This window comes from Brassica oleracea, chromosome C7 (assembly GCF_000695525.1).
Source record: "Brassica oleracea var. oleracea cultivar TO1000 chromosome C7, BOL, whole genome shotgun sequence".
Taxonomy (NCBI): domain Eukaryota; kingdom Viridiplantae; phylum Streptophyta; class Magnoliopsida; order Brassicales; family Brassicaceae; genus Brassica; species Brassica oleracea.
Window position 1 is genome coordinate 7,197,715 of NC_027754.1, and position 23,460 is coordinate 7,221,174.

General features: G+C 34.6%; 2 long non-coding RNA genes across 4 annotated transcripts; both read left to right on the forward strand.

Moving 5' to 3' along the window:
• Positions 1-3,168: 3,168 nt before the first annotated feature.
• LOC106304148 lies at positions 3,169-4,507 on the forward strand. The gene is made up of 4 exons (XR_001262652.1): positions 3,169-3,377; positions 3,533-3,576; positions 3,670-3,757; positions 4,073-4,507. It is a non-coding gene; the product is annotated as an uncharacterized LOC106304148 (long non-coding RNA).
• A 2,841-nt stretch (positions 4,508-7,348) lies between these two features.
• On the forward strand, positions 7,349-9,000 carry LOC106304326. Of its 3 annotated transcripts, none has more exons than XR_001262707.1 (4): positions 7,349-7,706; positions 7,786-8,076; positions 8,165-8,450; positions 8,607-9,000. It is a non-coding gene; the product is annotated as an uncharacterized LOC106304326 (long non-coding RNA). The 3 variants fall into 3 exon arrangements; XR_001262708.1 differs by having other exon boundaries at positions 7,786-8,071; positions 8,600-9,000; XR_001262706.1 differs by having other exon boundaries at positions 7,786-8,071.
• The last annotated feature ends 14,460 nt before the right edge of the window (positions 9,001-23,460 follow it).

Here is a 23,460-nt window from a genome sequence, read left to right on the forward strand (position 1 = left end):
TGTTCTTGTTCCAGTTTTGAGACTGACGGTTGTGTTGAGACTGAGACTGCTGAGGACGACCACTGTATGGAGCAGTTGCAGTGTTGGCTGTGATCGGGAGAATAGCTGGCAAGGTAGAGACCGTTAGTAGCTTGGCTTCTCGGTTGAGTAGCTTTTCATGAATCTCGATGACTGATGGTGCTATGTCACGCCCTTCAAGTTGGTCAACAGTGGACTTGTACTCTTCTGGTAAGCCTCCAAGTATGTATTCTATCTGATCGTCATGTTCAATGGGTTTTCCCAATAGGGCCAACTGGTCAAACCGGGTAGTGAAACCTTGTATGTACTCATTTATAGATCGAGTTCCTTTTGACCAGTTTTTGATTTGTAGGCGGAGCTGTTGAATATGACCACGACTCGGTTTGGCATACGTGTCTGCAAGTGTTTTCCAGATGTCTGCAGCAGTTTTGGAGGTGGATATCAGTGGCTGAACGGTGGGAGTGATGGATCCAATGAGCCCACTGTAGACCAGTCTGTCTTGGCGCTTCCAAAGCGTGTGTGCTGGGTTGACAGATTGAACTCCATCAACGGTGACGGTTGCAGCAGGCGGAGGAACAGAACCATCAAGGTGATCACCTAGGTCATACCCCTCAAGGAGAGCATGAACTTGCAAGCTCCACATCATATAGTTTGTGGCGGAAAGCTTGGTTACGTTTGTCATGTTGATATTAAGAAGGGTGTGAGGAGCAGTTTCAACTGTCTCAGCCGATGTAGTAGACATGGCGAGTTGAAGCAAGAGAGAGAAGAAAGATTGTTAAGAGAGGAAGAGAAGAAGAAAATTTTAGGGTTTGACGGTCTGCTCTGATACCATGTAAATGTTATGTCTCTCTCATTCATTTAGAAGAGGTTACAGTGAGTATATATACAAGAGACGTCTAGGTTACGTAGAGTTAATGAAGTTACTATAAACAGAGATACGCTATATAGAAGAATTGATATGATGAGATATGCGTATCCTTGACACTTAAAAGATAGGTACGATTTGCTACATGAAATACATGACTATATGTCAACATGTCATGAGACTGATTTGGATTTGCCTATTTCTAGACGCTTTTATAGGTAGTTATAGTATTTGACACACCCATCGGGCCACCCTTCTATATATGTCACATGATCATTCGCTGATTTTTTAAAAATGTTTAATTATCCACATTAGTTTGTCCTTCAACTTTACCCCGAACTTTACCCATCGTGGTTATGCATATCCGAACTTTGTAATAGTGCGTATTCCATACCAAACTACATAAAAACTCAAAAAAATATTACATGAACTTTAAGCCTTGTGCCTTTTCCTTCGAGAAATTTACAGTAGTGCATATTTCATACTGAACTAAACAAAAATTCAAAAATACTACATGAACTCTCAAAATCGTGCTTATATATAATTGACCATCAAAAGGTATTATTCAACCATTAATTTATCAAACGACGTTGTTTTCGATAAATTCCGTAAATTTTTAGTTTAAAAATACTACATTTTTAATGACTTAAAAATACTACATAAACTTTAAAAATCGTGTTTACATATTAATTTTTAATTTTACAAAATTTATCTAAAATGACACCATTTTGATAAATCAACAGATGGCTAACATCTTTGATTGTCAATATATATATATAAACACGATTTTGAAAGTTTATGTAATATTTTCAAATTTTAAATTTTACTTAATTTATCAAAAACTACATCTTTTGCCTATGATCTAAAGGTAAACCAACACAAAATTCTAAATTTTTACAATATATTTCAATTTTTAGTAATACTATAAAATAAATATTTAAATTAATAATAATTGGTCTAATTTTTTTTTTTTTGGATGAAATTTCATATTTATTGATCAATCAAAAGACAAAAAGTTATATACATCTCAATCTAGCTATGTGTGTCCTCTATAAAGAATGCAAAGAATCAATAGCCTTCTAGGGGTTGAGCAGCAGCCACTGAATTGGTCTAAATTTATAAAATAATGATTTTTAAAATTCAATTAAAACATAAATGATTATATATTTTTTTATAAAACTGTAACAAAAAATTTTGATAATATTTATTTGATTAAAATAAAACTTAAATATCAGTAACTGTTTACAAATTTATACAAAAATTTTACTTTGGTCTAGTAATTAATCTGATCTTACTTGTCCACCAGTATGAGAGTTTAAACCTTCCAAAAATTAATTTTTAATTTTTACAGAATTTATCTAAAATGACATCATTTGATAAATTAACGGATGACTAATATTTTTGAGGTTAATATATATATAAACACGATTTTGAGAGTTTATGTAGTATTTTTAAATTTTACATTTTACGGAATTTATCAAAAAACGACATCGTTTGATAGATTAATGGTTGAATACACCTTTGACGATTAATATATATTAGCACAATTTTGAGAATTTATTTAGTATTTTTGAATTTTTTTTTTAGTTCAGTATAATATATGCACTACTATAAAGTTCGGAAAGGAAAAAGGCACCACACTTAAAGTTTATATAGTACTTTGTAGTTTTTATGTAATTCGGTATGGAATACGCACCATTTCAAAATTCGGGAGGAAATAGACACGACGGGTAAAACTCAGGTTAAAATAGGTGCTTTTCCCTCGACATAGGTATAGTGATATCAAACGCACACAATTTTAGGTTAAACATTCAACAAAAGCTAGCTTAATAATATAGATTCTTTAGGTCTTAGATAAAACATTAATTTATTCTGGTCATATCGAAAACATGCCTTCACTTTGATTGGGTTCCAAACTGAAAATATACTGCCTATTAACCGGTAATTTTTTCAAAAGTCATAACTAATGGGTTTGAATTATGCCTCGACATGAATATCAACCAACTAGCAGAGCCCCAAACCGAAGTTTGGCCAATTCGGTCTGCATTCGGGTCATCTTTATATATATAAAGAAGAGCTTGAATCCCTCCCATATAGTCCACGTAGGCGGACACGTCAACAATTCGGTCGACGTTGTGACGACACTTGTCCCGCTTTACAAAACACAGCGTTTCATTTATTCTAATTTATTTTTTGTTTGGGCTTTAGATTACAAACGGGTTTTAGATGAAGCTCTGAAAAGCCCATCTCCAAAATAGTTTAGTTTTGTCACTAAACACTTCGTTTTCGATTTCAATGGTTGAACCATTATTCTTCTCCGCCGTCCGGATGTAGGCTCTAACTCTAGGGTTTTGATTCATCTTCTTCCTCAGACCCTGATTTTAATCAGTTTCACCTTTCGTCTTCTTAAAGGCCTCCTTGATTCAATCATACACGATCTACATTAATTGTCTGCTTCTCTCTTGCAAGACAGTGGAAATCTCAGTATAAAAAGGTTACCATTCCTATTCTCGAAATCATCCTACCAACCTATTCAAACATATATATCCCTTTATTTTCTGGAAAATGGCTAGCTCTAATTTAAGTATCCTCCATCTCTTCTTTCTAATTAACTACTCTACGTACATGACTTTTGTCAATTTCTTATAGGAAGGACCAAGAAAAACAAAGCAACGACAATTAACCAAATTTGGGTATATTCTCATCATCTTCTTTTCAGTTTCTCTGTATTTTGTATTTTTGCTTAGATGTTAATGAGAAGAGTTCACTGCTGTATATTTATTTAGATAAGCACTGCAAATGGATCAAGAAGAAACAGAGGCACTCCAGAACCGCATGAAACTATATGTACCTTTCTTACGGGTTTTGATTGTTGTAAGCTTTCATCTTTTGATGATCTGTAGTGGATCATATCTTTAGTTTTGGATAGGCTTTGGTGTTAATTGTTAAATCATTTGTTTCTAACATTGTCTCTCTTCATCCTATAAGCACTCTTCCGAGATTTGTCCTCTTCTCTTTTTCCCGAGTTACAGTGATTTTGCAATTAATCGTTTGTTTTTCTTGGTTAATGTTTAGGGAAAAGCATTTGTTCTATTTGAGACCGTTAGGATCTCTTTCTTAGAGTTGCAGAAAACCACTGCTCTACTTTGTTTTCTTCGCCTGTGACCTTTTAACTTTTCAACTTCGTAGGAGTTCGTCGCGTTGGAGCATCTCAGAATCGCAGATCGTTGTTTGATTATATCTACTGCTGTCAGGCCGCGAGTATGTGGAGCTTGCAGTGTCATGACACTTAGCTTCCCACTTTTTCACACTTAGTTTCAAAAAGAAAAAAAAAGATTGTGTTTAGCGGTTCAAATGTAGTCTTGACTTCTCGGATGAGTTGATAAGGAAGATGGAGCTTAGAAGCCTCCGTAGTTACTGAGCATGCTGTTAGTAGATGGCCATATTGTTGGGGAATTGTCCCGAGTGTATGCACTGCATTGATTTTATATATGTTAGATTTTTATAGGAACATGCTCATTAGCATGAAAATAATGAGAAGGGGACAAATATAAATTCAAGTGTAAATTCCGGTATAAAACATATTATATTATCTCCACTGAAGAAATAAAATAATATCATATTGTTGGTGGATGTTATGTAAAAGTGTTTTGTTTACTTCCCAGGAAATAAAAATAAACACTATAGGACAACGTTTCTGTAAAATAATTCGATCTTTTGTTTCCTAACAGTTAAAAAAATATTTTGCCAATGATTGGAAAAGAAAAAGTGTAAAATTGTTGTTAATTTTCAAAATTTTAAAATTTTAAAATAGCATTTATTTAATTAAGTAAAAGAATAAAAAAAAGAAAGTTATAAATTTTCTCTCTAAATTCTGGGTTGATCCGGTGAGTTGTTTGGTTGTTTCAATTTTATTTACTACTAAGATCAAATCTACTTAGACATTTAGCCATCATTTTCTATCATTAGTATTTAATTTTCAATTCAAACAAATTTTTAATATCGTTTCCAGTCAGCAGATTATAATATAATGAAAATACATAATCTCTACAAAATAGTTTGATATTTTTTCCCTAACATTTAATATAGTTTGTCAATGATTTGAAAAGAGAAAGTGAAAAATTGTTGTTGATTTCCTAAAATTATAAGTCTTTTAAACATTATTCACTAAACCAAGGAGAAGAATTCAAATAATTTTATTTTTAAATATATATAACCCTAAGAGCATACCAAAAATGTTATGATTCTATCATGCTTTTATGAGATGCGAAAATAAATTATCTTATTTTCTAATGACATTCAGTTTAATTTATCATATACAAGTGAAATTTATCGTGTTTAAATATAAGAAGATAATAACACCTGAAACAACTTTACATGTTGTCGTTCCTAAGGAAATATTTCTAGAAAGAAGCTGATTGGTTTGAGATATATGATTTCAAATTATTCACAAATGTACAAAATAATTGTGTACATTAGTTGCGTTACAAAAGTTTTAATGTTATTTTTATAGTAGAAAATTTATTACACAATCTGAATAATTTATAGGATAAAACATATTAGTGGATTTATGTCTGTCACAGATAAAAAATAACTATTTTTATAATAATTCTTCTATGTCTTTTTCTCCAACATATATATATACTAATGTGCACATTTCTATAATAGTAAATAATGATTACTATATATTATAAAACTAAACATTTCAAACTAAAATAAATATAAAAAATATAATGTTATTAATCAAAGAACGTTGAAGGTAACTGTCATTTTAATTCAACAATTCTACACCATCAAAATAAAAAACAGAATAAAACCTTAAATAAACAATCTTATTAATCGTGAGGAAAAAATTTAGTTAATTATAATGAGAATGAAGCTGAATAACGAACAACAATCAATAAAATAATGATTCATATTCTTATAGAACAAAATATTTTAAAATAAAAACAAATATTAAACAAAAATCAAAGATATTTATTCTAACTATTTAAATTATTTTTAAATTATCATCCCGCCCTCCGTCCGTAGGGCGGGCCGACCCTAGTAATCTATTAATTTAACAAAATTTATAACTAATGTTGCTTTTAACTGGCATTTGGTTTGGTTTGGTATTTACCGGTTTCAGCCCCTTATACATATGAACCAAAATAACTATAATTTATCAAACTGAACTATTTTTTTAAATTAAACTGAAATTAGTCAAAAATTACTACAAATAATATTTTCTATTGATGTCAAAAAAAAATATTTTCTATTTTAACAAACCCTTCTAAATCATTCCATTAATTGAGAAAACATTTAAGAAAAAACGCTATAATTTGATTGGCTGCTTAATTTTTAATTGTGACTAAGCAAAGATGACATAAAATGTCTAGTCATATGTTACTAGGATTAGACTTGCCAAACTTAATGATTAGACAAAAAAATTTGATTTAAATAAAATAAAAACATTACTATCCAATTCATTTCGTAGACAACCCAATAAATTAGTCAAATATTATAGTTAAATAATATTATGTCAATATATGACTATATTCAAGGCTATTAATATACATACAAGTCTAATCAATACTATTACAAAATCATTAACAAATAATATTATGTCAATATATCATTCTATACAACATTATCATATTATAAAATATATATTATAAATTCACATTTAGTCAACTGTATAGTTTTATGTGAAACTATAAAGAATACTATTACTATTTTATAAATATTTATCATATAATTATTTTTATTCTAAATTTTATATACGATATTTATATATATATACGATATTTTATATATTTTATTTATAAGTTATAGTTTTATAATTTTATAAAATATAATATGATATTTTTAACATTTTTTATTATTTATGTATTAGAAATTTATAATAAGATATTTATAGCATGGTTGATATGATTATTTTGTTCGTTCAAAATTTGATACAATATATTCTCTACTCTTTTTTTCCTTATTATTATATTTAATATTTAAATAGCTATAGTGAGATTTATCAATCAAAAATCAGTTGCAATCAAATCACGATATATCTTCTTTCTTAATATCATGCATTCAATATTTAAATATTTATAGTAAAAAAATTCAATCAAAATTCTGGTGAAAGTTAGTCTCGAGGTATTATTTTTTTCCTTTAAAAACATAGTATTTTTTAAAAAAAAATTATTATAGAATATTATATTTTATAGATTATCATGAAAGCCAACTTCCACCAATCTATCTATCTATATATATATATATATATAATAATAAAGTTGAGTTTAGTCTTTCCACATCATCTGGAAGAGAGGGGCAAACGATGACACGTGGCGATTTCTTTTTTAACTCTTTAAAACAGCTTTCCCGTGTTCGCGCCGAAATCAACTGAGACTAAGTTATAGGCTTTTTATTTTAGTGGATCCTTATTTATATAATGAGGCTGGCCCAGTATTGTGTAGGGTTTTAGCAAGACGATGTCGCATGTGGTGAAGAAGACGCCATAACCATTTGTGTACGTACCTATGGAATCCGATCAAAATCTCTGTAACGGATGCAGTTTCTGCTTAACTCCTCCATCAATTGACTCATTAAACTGCATTCAACTTCCTTCCCCTCCGCTCATTATTTGAGCCTCATCATCGTCAAAGGTAACGGCTACAACCTCGAGCTATAAATGAGTATTTTCGATGCACTGTATACCTCCACCGCTCAGATATCTGCAAGATTCAACTTTGTCAAGCATCACCTCGAATTATGTCGACTTCATATGTTCTTTTCGCCGATTTGAAAGCTGCAGATGCTTAAACACCACTGATATCCATCTGCTGAGAAGGTAACCCCTGCAGCTTGATTCGTTACTTATGACTATTGCATACATATCTCAGAAACCTGATTGTCTGACCTTATTTTAGAAAGCCGGTGAGCTGATAGGCGTTGAACTCATCGATTTGAAGATACGTTGGTTATTAATTTCTTTGCTTTCATTTATCAACTTTTCAATTTGATGTTATCTTATTTCACTTCCCCTTATCAGTCTTCGCTAATCCAGACATCAATATGTGTTCACCGGCTTAACACTTCCCGACATCATCTCAGTGAAGGTTTTGTGTACTAGCTCAGTGGTTTCGATGTCATACAGACTCCCCTGTCTCCATTCGATTCAATGATGGTACTTCGTTTGCAGCAAAAACTGAATCGGTTAAGTATATCCCCAGTGAGCTTGAATTTATTATCAATTATTGTATAGACAGTCCATTGATTAATTGGTCTCTCAATTTTGTCTTAATCCAGAACTGCAAAGAAGGGAGTTTTGTTCAGCATTGGAGTGATTTGTTATTTACTACATCTGGTCTTTACTGGTAGAGTAGAGATTCACAATATCGTCAATCTAAGGAACGATGTAGAGAGGCTTCTTGAATGTTAGAACGATGTATTGAGACGAAAACATCAAGAGGTTATTAAGATATGCTGCAATATAGAGAAATTATTAGAATTTCAGGTTGAAGCAGAACTTCAAACTGAGTTTGAACTTCTTCAGATTGGAAAAAAACAGGAGGGTAACTATTCCAAGCTCAAGGTAAACTACTTGACTTTAAAGTCCTTGATATTCAAGCGGTCAAAGATTTGGATTCTTTGTCTCAACTCCAACGCCTAGGCTCCCACATAACATTAATCTTTATTGTCTTCTCTAATGGAACTGTTTTTTTCTGAAACGGTTTATATGAGGTTTCAGAGAAGAGTGAGTATTTAGAAGGAACTAGGGTCAGACATATGTGCTCAGAACCATTGGAGGAACAACAAGGAGTATGTCCTTATGAGCTGGAGACAAGGCTACACAGGCTCATGGAGACGAGACAAAAAAAAAGGAGATAAAAGAGCTGCAGACGGCATTGGAAAACCCTAAGAAAGGCTTCATGTGAGAGAGGCTGAAACTTCTTGGTGGAAAGACACTGAATATATAGTCTCTGAACATAATACCTAAACAGTCTGGAATCAATTTCAATTATCAAAACTTGACGTTCCCCCCTCTCTAGCTAAGTAAAAAAATCCAGTGTTTCAAGTTTAACTAGAAAACAAAAGTGTATGTAATCTTGTGAAGAAGCTGAATGTTAATTAATCGATTTGCCTTAAAATTTTCAATTCCTTACAATTTGCAGGAATTTTAAAAGAAATGTCACGTTTTCGGCAAGGAAATATCATTATGAGATTAACGTTTGTAAATGATTTACAGCTACATTTTACATATAATCCACAAATATTTAAGTTAAAGAACAAATAAAAATTCATAAATACAAGATAATTCATTTATGATTTTTTCTCATGTCTAATCAAACAAAGACCAAATAAGATAAAAGATAAAATAAGAATCGGCTTTCATGATTTTTTTCTTTCTCGGTCATTAAGTTCATAAAATTAACAAAAACTGATAGATAACCACATCCAATAATTAATTCGTAATCAAAATATATTCTTAAAATTCAAATTCAGTTATAGCTTCTAAAACATGAGTTATCAATCAAATAATTCAAATCTCTTGCCAATATTTCAGAAAGAAAAAACAAGTATTGACATTAAAATACAAATAAAATGTATCAAATAAAATGTATCAAATAAAATACAAAAAAGACAGAAATAAAAAATACTAATTAAAAGAGTTTCATAAAATAAACATTTTTATGAATTCAACAACTATAATGCTTATATCCATCACAATGATCTAGACAGTTTAGATCAAACTCATGTTTCAAAAAAAAAAAAAAGCAAAAATATCAACAATAAGAATTAACAACCTTTAACAAAAAGGACTAAAATCCAATCCATAATAATAAACCTTAAAGTAAACATTCACAGATACAAAAAGTGGAGATGAAAGATGTATATTTCTTATGGGATTTTAATTGTAAGATGAAATATATTTACACATATGCCAAATAACAAAACTGAAGGTTTATTCAGTCATAAACACCGGCGATTTCTAAAATATCTTTTTGGTAAATGCACAAAATTATAATTAAGCATAAACTTTTTAAAATAATATGCATAAATGTATATGTATATGGAAATTAGTTAAGAAATATACTATTTGGAAAATATTATGTATGCTTAGCTAAACAGATAATCTCTAATAAGAATAACAAAACATAAGTAGTAAAGTTATTATCATTTTAAATTGAGAGTAAACTAAATATTTTTAATATGTTTTTTAAGATATTTTTATATTGCTTACTTACTTACTCCAGAGAGAGTTCAACATTAGAAAAATATACCGGAAAACTAGGATGAAAATAAAACAAAAAGAAAGCGAACTATTGTTTGAGGTGCATCAAAAAAAATCACTCTACAAGATTAGAGTAATCATGCTACCATGTTACTTAAAAAATTACGAATACAAAAAAATTACCTTCAACAACATCAAAACATATGTGGCACAAGCTACTACCACAAGCACATAAAAACTGTTTTTATGATTTAAGCAAAAATTAATGGAATAAAAAAAATTTGAACTCATTAGAGAATAAAATATACGAACCCGGCGTGTAGCGCCGGAATACCACTAGTTTACTATATAAACAAGACACTCTCAATAAAAAAACGAAGCCATTGAACTTTCTTATGCTTTGAAATTTTTTGTTGCTTTTTATTTAGTATACTTATATTATTTTGAATGTTAAGATTATATATTTTCAGTTTGCTGATTTGATTTTTTTATAGGTAGATGAACTATTATAAGTTCCTTTTCAGAGAGGAGATTTGAGGTATTGTGAGAAGTGTTCACATTTCAAACCTCCGAAAGTTCACCATGCCGAGTTTGCAAAAAGATGTGAGCTTAAGGTATTTTCTCTACTGAACACTCATGTCTCTTGCATCATGCCAAACACATCAAAATCGCCCAAACCCATTTTATATTAGGGGAATTTGCCAAATATGATTCAAAACTTGATTTGAAATATAAACTTATACCTAAACTTGAATCAAATGCAAAACTAACCTAAAAGTCTTGTAAAAATACATCCAACCCTTTGTGACCAAACAAAAAAACAGAACTCATTTTTACGCAAAGGTTTGAGTCTTCTGAGATACTGGAAGTCGTCTTCCAGATAAGTCATCTGGTGTTGTTGATCTTAAAAATAGTTTATAAATTGTTTAAAAAATATTTTGACAAGTGAAAAATAAAAATCATGTAATTATAAACAGTTTTAAGTGATGTAAATTAAAATATAATAAAATTGAATAGTTTTCAACATAGATGAGTGAAAGTAGTTAATCATGATATTCTTTGGTTTAGGGTCTTGCAACATATGTTGTAGTATTGTATGTATTCTTAGGGTTAGCTTTTGGAAATCTTAAATGATTTTTTGAAAAATTAAATTTTTACCTATATGTGTTTATTTATGTGTATAGTAAAACACTTTTTAAGTTTAATTTGATTTTATGAAGTGTTTAGCTAGTTAATTTAGTTTAGAGGTTATGTTTAGGGTCTATACGACTAACAAGTAAGTCATCCAGGAAGTCTTCTATTAGATGACTTACTTGAAAGTCTTTTGAATCGAAAATATTTAACTTAATTGGATTTTTTGTCTCCCTATATAAAGAAAAATTTACATATTTTCTCTCTTCCTCCCAAATGGCTGCAACAAAAATGTAATGTTCTTCATTCTAAAATTCTCCAACCTCTCTCTAATCTCTTTGAACTTATAAACATCAAACTTTATATCAATTTATTGTTTTTTCTCATGTCTTTCTCACTAATTTATCTTTTATTTTGCAGGTTTTTCATCACATGGTTCTCATCTTCCACTCATTTAAATGTAAATCTATTAATTTTAAATATGTATTTTTGTGTGTTCTATAAGGAAAGATCTATCTAATTTTTCACTCATTTTCTCTGTTTTTAATTTATTTGAACATTTTTTGATATGCAGGATTTTCAGATCTGGATTTGGATACGCAAGTTTTTCAGATCTGGAAGACTTCTGGGCTAGAAGACTTCTAGACGTCCAGACGACTTCCAGGAAGTCTTCCAGATGACTTCCAGTAAGTCTTCCAGACGACTTCCAGGAAGTTTTCTGACGGAGTCTTCTCCCATGTCTCCCTTTCATAATAGATCTGAGCGTTTTGGTAAGTTTTTATGTCTGATTTTTCTTCATTTGGTAACCTCCTGTTGCGTAAAGTTCATATTTTTTTTTCAAACTAAAACTCTCCAAACCCACTCTAATCTCTTTACTTGAAAACACTAAACTTTATATGAATTTTTCATTTTTATCTCATGTCTTTCTCACTAATCTATCTTTTTGTAGCAGGTTTTTAATCAGATGGTTCTCATCTTTCACTTGGATATGTACTTTGTGTGTTCTATAAAAGTATATCTATCTAATTTTCCACTCATTTTCTCTATTTTTAAGCCATTTGAACATTTTTTGATATGATATGCAGGTTTTTCAGATCTGGGTTTGATATACATATTTTTCAGATCTGGATCAGACTTTGGAAGACTTATGGGAAGTCTTCTCGGAATTCTTCTAAAATATAATGCGTTAGAAGACTTAGTCTTCTCGGAATTCTTCTAAAATATAATGCGTCAGAAGACTTTCAGAAAGTCTTCGAGACGACTTCTAGAAAGTCTTCCAGACGACATCCAGGAAGTCTTCTTCCATATCAAATAGAGTCTAAGCCTGTCTTTGTAGAGGAATGGTCTATAATAGTTTTGTTTGTGGTTTGTTTTGTGATTTGCATGTGTACTCCTTTTTAGTTGTGACTTTTTTTATAATTTTGAAGAGATATTAATGTAAAAATTTGGTAAATATGTTCATTTTCCACAATATTATCTTGTCAAAATTACTTGACATAATTGAAGTTACTGATACAACTTCAATAGCAAAACACAATAACACAAAAAAAATATTCAAATTTATTACAACTAAGGGAGAAGAATTCTCGAGAAAACTTAGCCAAATTCACAAAAGATAAAACATTACATAAGTTCAAAAATAGAACACTTTCATTAGATACATAAGTAAAAAGTATATCTTATGATCTAAGAAGACACATTAAACCATGTTGCTTGATATTCTTGAAGTCACTTAACACTTTTAAAAATTAAATAAACATATCTTAAAACTACTTAACAAATTTACAAAAACTAACGTAGATTTCTCAATTAGCTAGAAACTTTACTAAGCATGAATATTGGTAACCTCATAAATATCACCAATTAAGTTATAAATTTCATTCAGTAGCCCCAATATTGACTAGTATACATAAATTAACAAAAAAAATTTAAAAGTCTTTATAGTTTTAGAGAAATTGAAAGTTTATTAAACATTGACGCAGACGACTTCCACGGAAATCGTCTGGTAGACTTCTAGGAAGTCGTCCATTTAGGTTAGTTTTGCAATTGATTTTTAACCTAGACGATTTCCATGTAAGTCATCTAGGAAAAACGAGTTAGTTTTGCATTTGACCAAATTATGTCAGAAATTTGACTTTTCCTCGACGATTTACACATTAGTCGTCCAATAGAAAATTAAAAAAATTAATATTTTGTTGTACCTAGATGACTTCCATGTAAGTCGTCTCAGGTTAGTTTTGCAATTGAAAAATAAAACAAAAAATATTCTTTTTTCTAGACGACTTACACGGAAGTCGTACGTCCTACGATTTACATGGAAGTCCTCCAAGATAAGCAAGGTTTGACCAGAATCTCGGAATAAAATCATGGAAGACTTCCTTGTAAGTCGTATAGACAAAAATAATTTTTTTTGTTTTATTTTTCAATTAATAAAATATTGATCTTTTAATTTTCTACAGGAAGACTTACATGTAAGTCGTCCAGAAAAGTCAAATTTCTGACACAATCAGGTCAAATGCAAAACTAACCCGTTTACCTTAGACGACTGACATGGAAGTCGTCTCGAATTGTTTTTTTTTTAACAAACAAAGATGGATGACTTCCATGTCAGTCGTCAAGAAAAACACATTTAAAAGTCAATTGCAAAACTAACATCTGCATTGACCAGAAGACTTCCATGTAAGTCCTCTACAGCCATACGACTTACATGGAAGTCTTCTGGTCAATGCAGAGGTTAGTTTTGTAATTGACTTATCCGGAAGTTGTCTGGACGAACAAATCTGAAAAAAAAACTAATTTCATTGTTTCAACCAGTGAGATAACTTGTTTAGCACACAAAAGACTTTTCAAAGCACACAGAATCTCAAACAAAAGCGACCTACCAAGAATCGTAAGCTTCAATGGCTGTATGAACCATAAAATTTTTAGAATCAAAATCTTGGGGTTTTTTTGGATGAATATGGAGAGAAAGTGAAAGAGATGTTGTTTTTAATTCATAAGAATTGAGAAAGAAAGAGTGTAAATCGACTTGAGGTGCATTAAGAGCTTCAAATTGGTTGTTCATAAGGGTTGGTGTATTGATGGCATTGAGAATCTTGTAAATACTTGAAGATGATGAAGTTAAGAGAGTAAAAATGTCATTTTCGAAAAGAAAAAAAAACTAATGGTATTTTCGTGAATAATATGAACTTGTGGAGTGAATAAAGAAAAAGAAAAATCTAAAAAAAACATGCGTTAATTTTATGTTTGACTTTGAGTTTTGAGTCAATTTTGCAAATAACCCTTTATATTATGCTAATTCAGCTGTATTTGATTTAAAGGACCACCATTGTATTTGGATCAACAACTTGGGACATACATTCTCTCTGGTGCGTTTCCAAAATTCTAGAGGTTTAATATATCTCCCTATGCGTTCCTTAGTATGTGAGTCGTATATAGGGGCGGACACAAATTGTAACGTACGGGGGCACGTGCCCCAACTAACTTTTTATTTTCTTTAACAATTACTGTAAGAGTATAGAAGTGCCCCCAATCCAAAATCAAAATATAGTGAAAACTTTTTCTGTGCCCCCCATTAAATCTGATTCTGCATCTGCCCCGGGTCGTATATGTATATTCTTTGGATTCTTAGGTTTTGCTTGTGGGAAGGCGTACTGTTGAACCACAGATGAAGACCAAGAGATGGGATGCTATCTAAGAGCATATGTAATGATTTATTGTTTCGGAAACTACCAACAATTTTCATGTTTACTTTAATGTTTATGATTTTTTAACCTCAAGTAATTTCAGGTTTTATTCTTATCCATGGGCATTGCGTTAGGTGTCTTCTCTAGTGGCACATTTACCTCAGTTTACAAAACAAAACAGCCATTGAGGGTTTTTTTTTTTCTTTTTTTCAATTGCTAATATGATCTTCTTAACTCTGCTTAGTTTTTGTTCATCTGCTAAACAATGTTTCGGATATTGAGCAGTCCCACGAAGGGGTGAGAGCTATGTGGTTAGCAGAGAAATGTGGGCAAGTCTATAAGCATCCATATGACATAGGTTCCTATGAAAACCTAACCTTGGTAATTAATTATTATCTTCTCTAGATGGTCAGTATCAGTCTACTATCAGGAAAGGATTTTTTCTTTATCAAGGTTTAACTGTTTCTTTTTTCTTTTAGATTTTGGGTCCTGACATACTTTCTATGCTCTGCCCTACATCAAATCATATTGGCCATTGATTCAGTCTCTATTTCTTCTGAAACGAAATCGGCCATATCTTCCTAACTGTTAAGAATCTCGTACATGCAAAGCCACTATCGTGTTCCCCTCGTCGAGGCGAGGCCGTAGACACGGACCACGCCGCAATCGGAGCCCAGACGAAGCCGTTAGAGCCTCCGGAAGATTCGCCACGCGCCACCGCCAAGAATCGTCGCCACCCTGTTGCCGCCGTCCTCCACCGCCGGACCACTGCTGAACCACCGTCGGGCTACCGCCGGACTGCCGCCGAACCACCGACGGTGGACCGCCGTCAGAACGCCGCCTCACCTCCGCCGGACCGCTGTGTCACGCCGCCACGTACCGCAGTGACTCGGTGAGTCAACTCGTTGACCGATTTAAATCGATTTTGATTCGGTTAGGTTAAACCGGTTGGTTAATAGATATTGATTTCGGTTACGATTAAACCGGTTTGCAATTAATTAGGGTCTGGTTCATTTGAATTCGAAATCGGCTAAGGGTTCACCGGCGGTTAGGTCAAATTGATTTCTGGTTAAGGGTTGATCGGGTTGACTTTTGACTAAGGGGTTGACTTTTTTGTAGACATTGACCATACTCGTTTTAAACTGTTCGAAGGGCGTTCTGACTCGAATTTTCGCCCTGGTTTCAGATTTAGAGTCTATTTGAGCAGCTGGAGTTCATAGATACAATTTCTTCTTGTTGCTAAGGTGAGGGCTTCTCCATTTAAATCCCGAACTAGTTTAGTACTACTGTTATGAAAAGTCTAGTTTCGAAACATGATCTGTCTCTTTGAATCGAGTCTGTTTGAGAGTCTTCCTTGTTTATTATTGTTATTGACTGTTAAACCGGAAATAGGATAATAGATGGTACAAAGGTTGCTTGAAATGCTTGATGTTAAGAACTGTTATATATATTATATATACGAGTCCATGTGTGGAGATTTGCGGGGTGGGGAGATGTTTGTACTGGCTGCCATGTTTGAGGAGATTTGCGGGGTGCAGAGACGTTTGTACTGGCTTCCATGTTTGTGGAGATTTGCCGGGGTACAGAGACGTTTGTACTTACGACGCCTTAGAGATTTGCGGGGTGCAGTGTGGACTACTGTACTAGCGACGCCTGTAGAGTTATATACGTATATCCTTATGAGGAGAATGCGGGGTACAGAGAGTATCTATGTACTATCATCGAATTGGTTGTAGCATGTCTAGTGCACTAGACATATGCTGATTGTTTTGTGTGGTGTAATAGGCACTGTGATTGTCTCATGCTAGAGCTAGGCCTACATAGTTGTAGTGCTATCAACTGAGTCAGTGGTTTGCGGTTTAGCATCCCTTACCTCGCTGGGAAACTCCCATGTTTCTCACCCCTCCTTCCTTTCCCCCTTTCAGGTAAGACTGACGACTAGGAGTGATTACATCGGTTTGGTCCTTTGGGTGTTATTGGGCTTTCGGGCCTTTGGGCTTCAGATGTTTCCGCTTATTTATACATTTCAGACTTTCAAATTTATCTTGTTATTTATAATTCAGACGTTTATTTTATTTACTAGATTTTCAGCGTGTACGTTGACTTTCAAATATTTATAAATGGAGATTTCAGATATTATTATTTATTGTATTATTTTTATTATTATATCAAAGTGACGGTGTCAAAATTTTGGTATCAGAGTTATTTATTTATCGTAAGATTTTATTATGTAAATCGGGGTGACACAATTTTGGTATCAAAGCGGGGTTTCGTCCCGATTCCGACCCGGGATGGATTTGTTGGGACGTGATTTTGACTCGGATTTGACTCAGTTTTAACTCGGTTTAATCAGTTTCAAGACATTTTCAAATTTATTTTTGGGATTTGGGAGTTTTAAGAGAAAGAAAAACACATCACATTTCCGTTCAGTAACTTCTAACCCAATTGTCTTTTTATTGACGATTAGTTTATCATCGTCATCTATTCTCTAGCTAACAGGGTTTCAGCCTGATGTTCGACAGACGCATGATCACAGTTTGATAGATTGCTCAGGTGTTTATCAGTTTCGTCTTCTGTGTTCAGAGATTGTCTACGAGTGGATATGTGATGTTTTTGCCACCACCTAAACTTCAAGCCATCGCTCCACGAGTTTTTGTTACTGGAGATTAAGTGGTATGAGATGTGAGACATGAGTTGGCATGTGTTATTCGTGTTGATGAGTATATTGACTGCCTTGGAGGCATGGTTAGTTTGCAAACTCGTAGGGATTGCTTTTTGGATTGGGGGTGCGACAACTTTCGTTGTTTTGATATTGGAGTTACGCTTGGTATGTTTGCCAGTTTTTGGCTGGGTTGATCGTTTCAGAAGATGTCCCAGTTCGAACAACTGGCATTGGACGTTGGGAGCTATTTATATTCATCATGGTGTACCAGTTATGTTTGGTGGACCGATTTGTTCGTAGACTCGTGAGAGATGGAGCTACGTTTTTACAATATCAATTATGGGATGGACTGGTTTTCACGACATCAAGTAGTGTTGGATTGTCTGAGGGCAAGAGTTCATATTTCTGGAGCAGAGCAGATTTTAGTTGCATGCACGCCACATGCTGAGGAGTTATTGGATATAGGAGCATAGGAACTTTTTTGGCGATCATTTTGATGTTTAAGAATGATGGATAGCGAGCTGCAGGATCTTCTAGTTATTACAGAGTATGAGGATGTATTTGTGGCCTCAAGAAGGGTCACCACTAGACATAGGAGACGCTCTTGTGATTGAGTTGGAACCACAGACAGCACTGGTTTCACGAGTTTTATACCGTTTAGCACCAGCAGAGATGGTCGAGTACAGTTGGAGGAGCCATCAGGGAAATATATTTTTTTTAGACCGACTACTTCGCCGTGGGGAGCACCAGTATTGCTTGTAAGGAAGAAAAATGGGAGTTTCAGGCTTTGTATCGAATACATAGACTTGAACATGGTAACCATCATATTGATAAGTTGTTGGATTAGATGGAGCGAGGTTCATGGTTCTAGAAGGTTGTCTTGGCATCACGATATCATTAGATTGCTATAGCTGAGGAGTATGTATGGAATGCGGATTTCCATTATGGATATTATGAGTTTTGGTGATACCATTTTGGGTCGACGAATGCACCGATAATATTCATGAAGCTTGTGAATGATGTCTTTCATAGGACAAGTGCGCGATTGTACTCAGCGACAACCCCTTTGATTTATTCTTGGAGTATATAGAGCATGATGAACGTTTGCAGATTGTGTATTGATGCATGATGATCAGGTCATTGCATATGCATTGCGTCAGTTGAGACCTCACGAGACTCACTACCCTATTCATGATTCGGAGTGGCTGCAATAGTATTTGCGTTATAGTTTGAAAATCCTAATTGTACAGGAAAGAAGTTCAGATTCTCTGGGATCACTAGAATCTAAAAGTGATCTTCATTCGTTAAGACTTGTATTTGGACAGTGCAATTGGATTGAGTTTGTAACAGGCTACAGTTTGGATATCGCATACCATCTGGTAAGGACAACCAGGTGACAAATGTCTTGGGTAGGCATATGAGCGACGTATCGGGAAACAAGGAGGTTTATGAGTTATTGAGACATTTACTAGTCTCAGATTGTGTGCCGTTACTGTCAAGGGAAAGACATAAGACCTTGAGGCTTGTAGCAGACATATTTTCTAGGGATAATACGCCAAGCACAGGTTACGGTTATGGTTTTGGTTGAGTAGATCGAGATTGAGAGTATTGGATATCATACAGTTTGAACAGGATGTACCTGTACCGAAACCGAGTTTGTGTGTTAGACGATAAGTTGTTAAGAAAAGAGATCTTACAACAAACACATCACTCGTGTTTCTCTACCCATCGAGAACACCAAGAGGTACAAAGATATGAAGTGCTACTATTATTGGCCTAGTACGAGAAAGGTTGTACCTACATCGTGTCGCAGTGTCAGACATGTCAGATGGTTATGTCTGAGGATCAGGTGCCTTTCAGGTTATTGTTGAGCATGCTTTTGCCAGAGTGGAAATGAGGGATGGTGATTATGGATGTTGTTATTGTATTGTCGATCACCATATGTGGAAAGGTTGCCACACGGGTAGTCATGGATAGATTACCAAGTCAGTCCATTTCTTAGTAATTAAGAAGACATACAAAATTGATCAGTTGGCGTAGACTTATATCAGCGAGGTTGTGAGGTTGCATGGAGTTCCTATCAACATTGTATCGGATCAGAATGCGAGTACACATCTACATTTAGAGAGCCTTTTAGAAGGCTCTTGGGACAAAGGTCCATATGAGTACGATTTACCACCCGAAAACAGATGGTCAGTCAGAGAGAACTATTAAAACATTAGAAGATATGCTCAGGGATTGCGACTTCCTGTGGGATGAAAGCTTGGAACGCATCTATCTCTAGCAGAGGTTGCACACATCGACAGCTATCGTTCGAGGATTGAGATATCACCATATGAGGCTATTTTATGGTAGGCTTTGTTGGACCAAAGTGGAGGAGGGACATGAGTTAAAACTATTGATTGTTCAAGAGACGGTAGAGCAAATGGACATGCTTAAAGATTGGCTTCGGGAAGCCCATGACCGTCAGAAGATTTATGCAGCTAAGCGCCGTAAGGATTTGGAGTTACATATGGCGATCTAGTATACCTAAAAATAAGGACATTTCAGGAAGGATCTAAGACTCATAAGCTAAAGAAGCTTTAACCGAGGTACATGGGACTGTATTCCTCGGTGGAGAGGATTGGAGCAGTTGGTTACAGAATGGATTTGTTAGCAGTGTATCAAACTTCCACGACGTGATCCATGTGTCAGCGTTGAAAAATGTTGAGGGAGAGCCAAAGTTCATTTTGCAGCAGACGTCAAATCACCGCAAGGAGACTGTATGCACCTTGTCAGCTAGTTGAGATTTTAGATCAACAACTGAAAGCAATTCAAGAAATGTCGATAGTTTTTGTCAGAGTTCATTAGGAGGGATACAGCTCAGCAGCAGGCCTCAGAGACTGAGCAGATCGATTAATTCAGAGGTTTGTTGCGATGATATTGGATATCAACAGATGATTCGAATTCGGGGACGAATTCCTTGTAAGTGGGGGACAATAGTAACGACCTGATTCCGGTCTCAGAACTCGTTAGCCGGCTAAGGCCCAAGCAATACTCGAAAACCCAAGATGTTTGCCTATAAATACCCCTCCCAACCTTGTTTTCTCCACCTGCAAAGAAATAAAAATCAGAAGTTAGAAGAAGAAGAAAAGAGAGAAAAACTGAGAGAGTTCAAGAACAAAAAGAAATGGGAAACCTTTGTGTAGATGGAGTCACAAGAGAGACTGAGCCACACTCCGAGGTCACGCCAAGCTCGTCACCACCGTTCACCGCAGCTGAGAATCGCCGGAAACCGCCATGCTTTGAGCTTTTTTTTCGTTCATTCAGTAAATCGGTCATATCTTCGTAACCGTTGAGAATCTCGCATAAATAAAGCCACCATCATGTTCCTCTCGTCGAGGCGAGGCCGTAGACACCGACCACGCAACAATCGGAGCTCAGACAAAGCTGTTAGAGCCTCCATAAGATTCGCCACGCACCGCCACCAGGAATCATCGCCACTCCCGTCGCCGCCGTCCTCCGCCACGTACCGCTGCCAGACCGCCGCCACGTACCGCTGCCGGACCGCCTCCTCGCCACCGTCGGACCGCCGCCTTGCCGCCACCGGACTGCTGTGACTCGCTGGTGACTCGGTGAGTCAACTCGTTGACCAGTTTAAATCGATTTAGATTCGGTTAGGTTAAATCGGCTGGTTATTAGGAATTGATTCCGGTTAGGATTAAACCGGTTTGAAATTAATTAGGATCTGGTTCAATTGCATTCGAAATCGGTTAAGGGTTAACCGGCGGTAATTGATTTCTGGTCAAGGGTTAATCGGGTTGACTTTTGACCAGCGGGTTAACTTTTCTGTAACATTGACCAGATCCGTTTTAAACCGTTCGAAGGGCGTTCTGACTCGAATTTTCGCCATGGTCTCAGATTTAGAGTCTATTTGAGCAGCTGGAGTTCATAGATACCACTTCTTCTTGCTGCTAAGGTGAGGGCTTCTCCATTTAATTCCCGAACTAGTTTAGTACTACTGTTATGGAAAGTCTAGTTTCGAAACATGATACGTCTCTGTGAATCGAGTATGTTTGAGAGTTTTGCTTGTTTATTATTGTTATTGACTGTTAAAATGGAAATAGGATAACAGAGGGTTCAACGGTTGATTGAAATGCTTGATGTTAAGAACTGTTATATATATTATATAAACGAGTCCATGTGTGGAAATTTGCGGGGTGCATAGACGTCTGTACTGGCAGCCATATTTGAGGAGATTTGCGGGGTGCAGAGACGTTTGTATTGGCTGCCATGTTTGTGGAGATTTGCGGGGGTACAGAGACGTTTGTACTTACGACGCCTTAGAGATTTGTGGGGTGCAGTGTTGACTATTGTACTAGGGACGCCTAGAGAGTTATATACGTATATCCTTATGAGGAGAATGCGGGGTCCAGAGAGTATCTATGTACTATCATCGCATTGGTTATAACATAGTTGTAGTGCTATGAACTGAGTCAATGGTTTGCGATTTAGCATCCCATACCTCGCTGGGCAACTCCCATATTGTTCACCCCTCCTTCATTTCCCCTTTTCAGGTGAAACTAACGACAAAGAATGATTACATCGATTTGGTGCTTTGGATGTTATTGGGCTTTCGGACCTTTGGGTTTCGGATGTTTCCGCTTATTTATACATTTCAGATTTTTGACTCTATGTTGTTATTTATATTTCTAACATTTATTTTATTTATTAGATTTCCAGCGTGTACGTTGACTTTCAAATATTTATAAATAGAGATTTCAGATATTATTATTTATCGTGTTATTTGTATTATTATTTCAAAGTGACGGGTGTCACGTTTTGTTTATATAACATAGAATAACAAAGGTTGTAAACAATCACTAGAGAAAGCAAGAAAAACTAGCAGAATTGTAAACTATCACTCGAGCCCCACGCACGGTGACGATGCGTCAATGAACAAGATTGTGCACGTTAATTTTCGTTCATATAAAAACGTTACTATTTGTTGAATTTTTAAAATATAACACGTTCAGTTGTTGATGTAGCGTACATTCTATTAGAATTATGATTTTTTAAAAGAAATTTCCTTTTTCCTTAGTTTCTTTTTATTTATATTTGAGCAAAACTCCTAAGAATGGCCAATAACGCAACCAATGACGACAATCAATCCTTAAAGTTGTCAGAGAGGGTGGTTACCAGGGGATCAAACAAGCGATTAATAAAACCATCTTTTCCTCAATCTCAGACCGCCGGCTTGGGCCGGTGGTTCTGTAGATTTTAATTACATAGTTTCTTCCTTTTCTACAAGTGTTCATCTTTCTTTTTTCAATTTGTGTTTTCACACTTTTTATTTAACAAATCTACGATGACAATGTTATCGTTTTGGATAAAACCCAAACGTTTCTTCTCCTGTTTGCTGATCACCATTGTTCGTGCTCTTCGATCATCCTCTTTGACAGCGATAGTGATTTTGTTGCTGTTTCTTTTATGGTTATTGGCGGACGGTGTTATTATTTACTCTGTACAAGAGTATGAAGTCTCCGGTGGCCATCATGTTCTTTTGGTGGTTTTCCGATGTTTGAAACAAATCCAAACGGATTTGTTGTGGAAGTTTCGTCCGCCTCGAAAGCCACCATGGTATATTACTTGAATTTATGGCAGCCATCATGGATGAGTCATTGGTTTAGAGTTGGAAGTGTATTCTTTTGGTTGTACGGCCATATCCGTACAATCGTTGAAAACTGGCGATCTCACTTTTTATTAGGGGTGGGCATATCGGTTTAGTTTCGGGTTCGGTTTGGGTTTGGTTTGGTTAATTTGGGTTTTATAAAACTCAACCCAATTAAAACCAAAGTAGCTTTGGTTTGGGTTCGGTTTGGGTTTAGTTTGGTTCAGTTTAGTTCGGTTT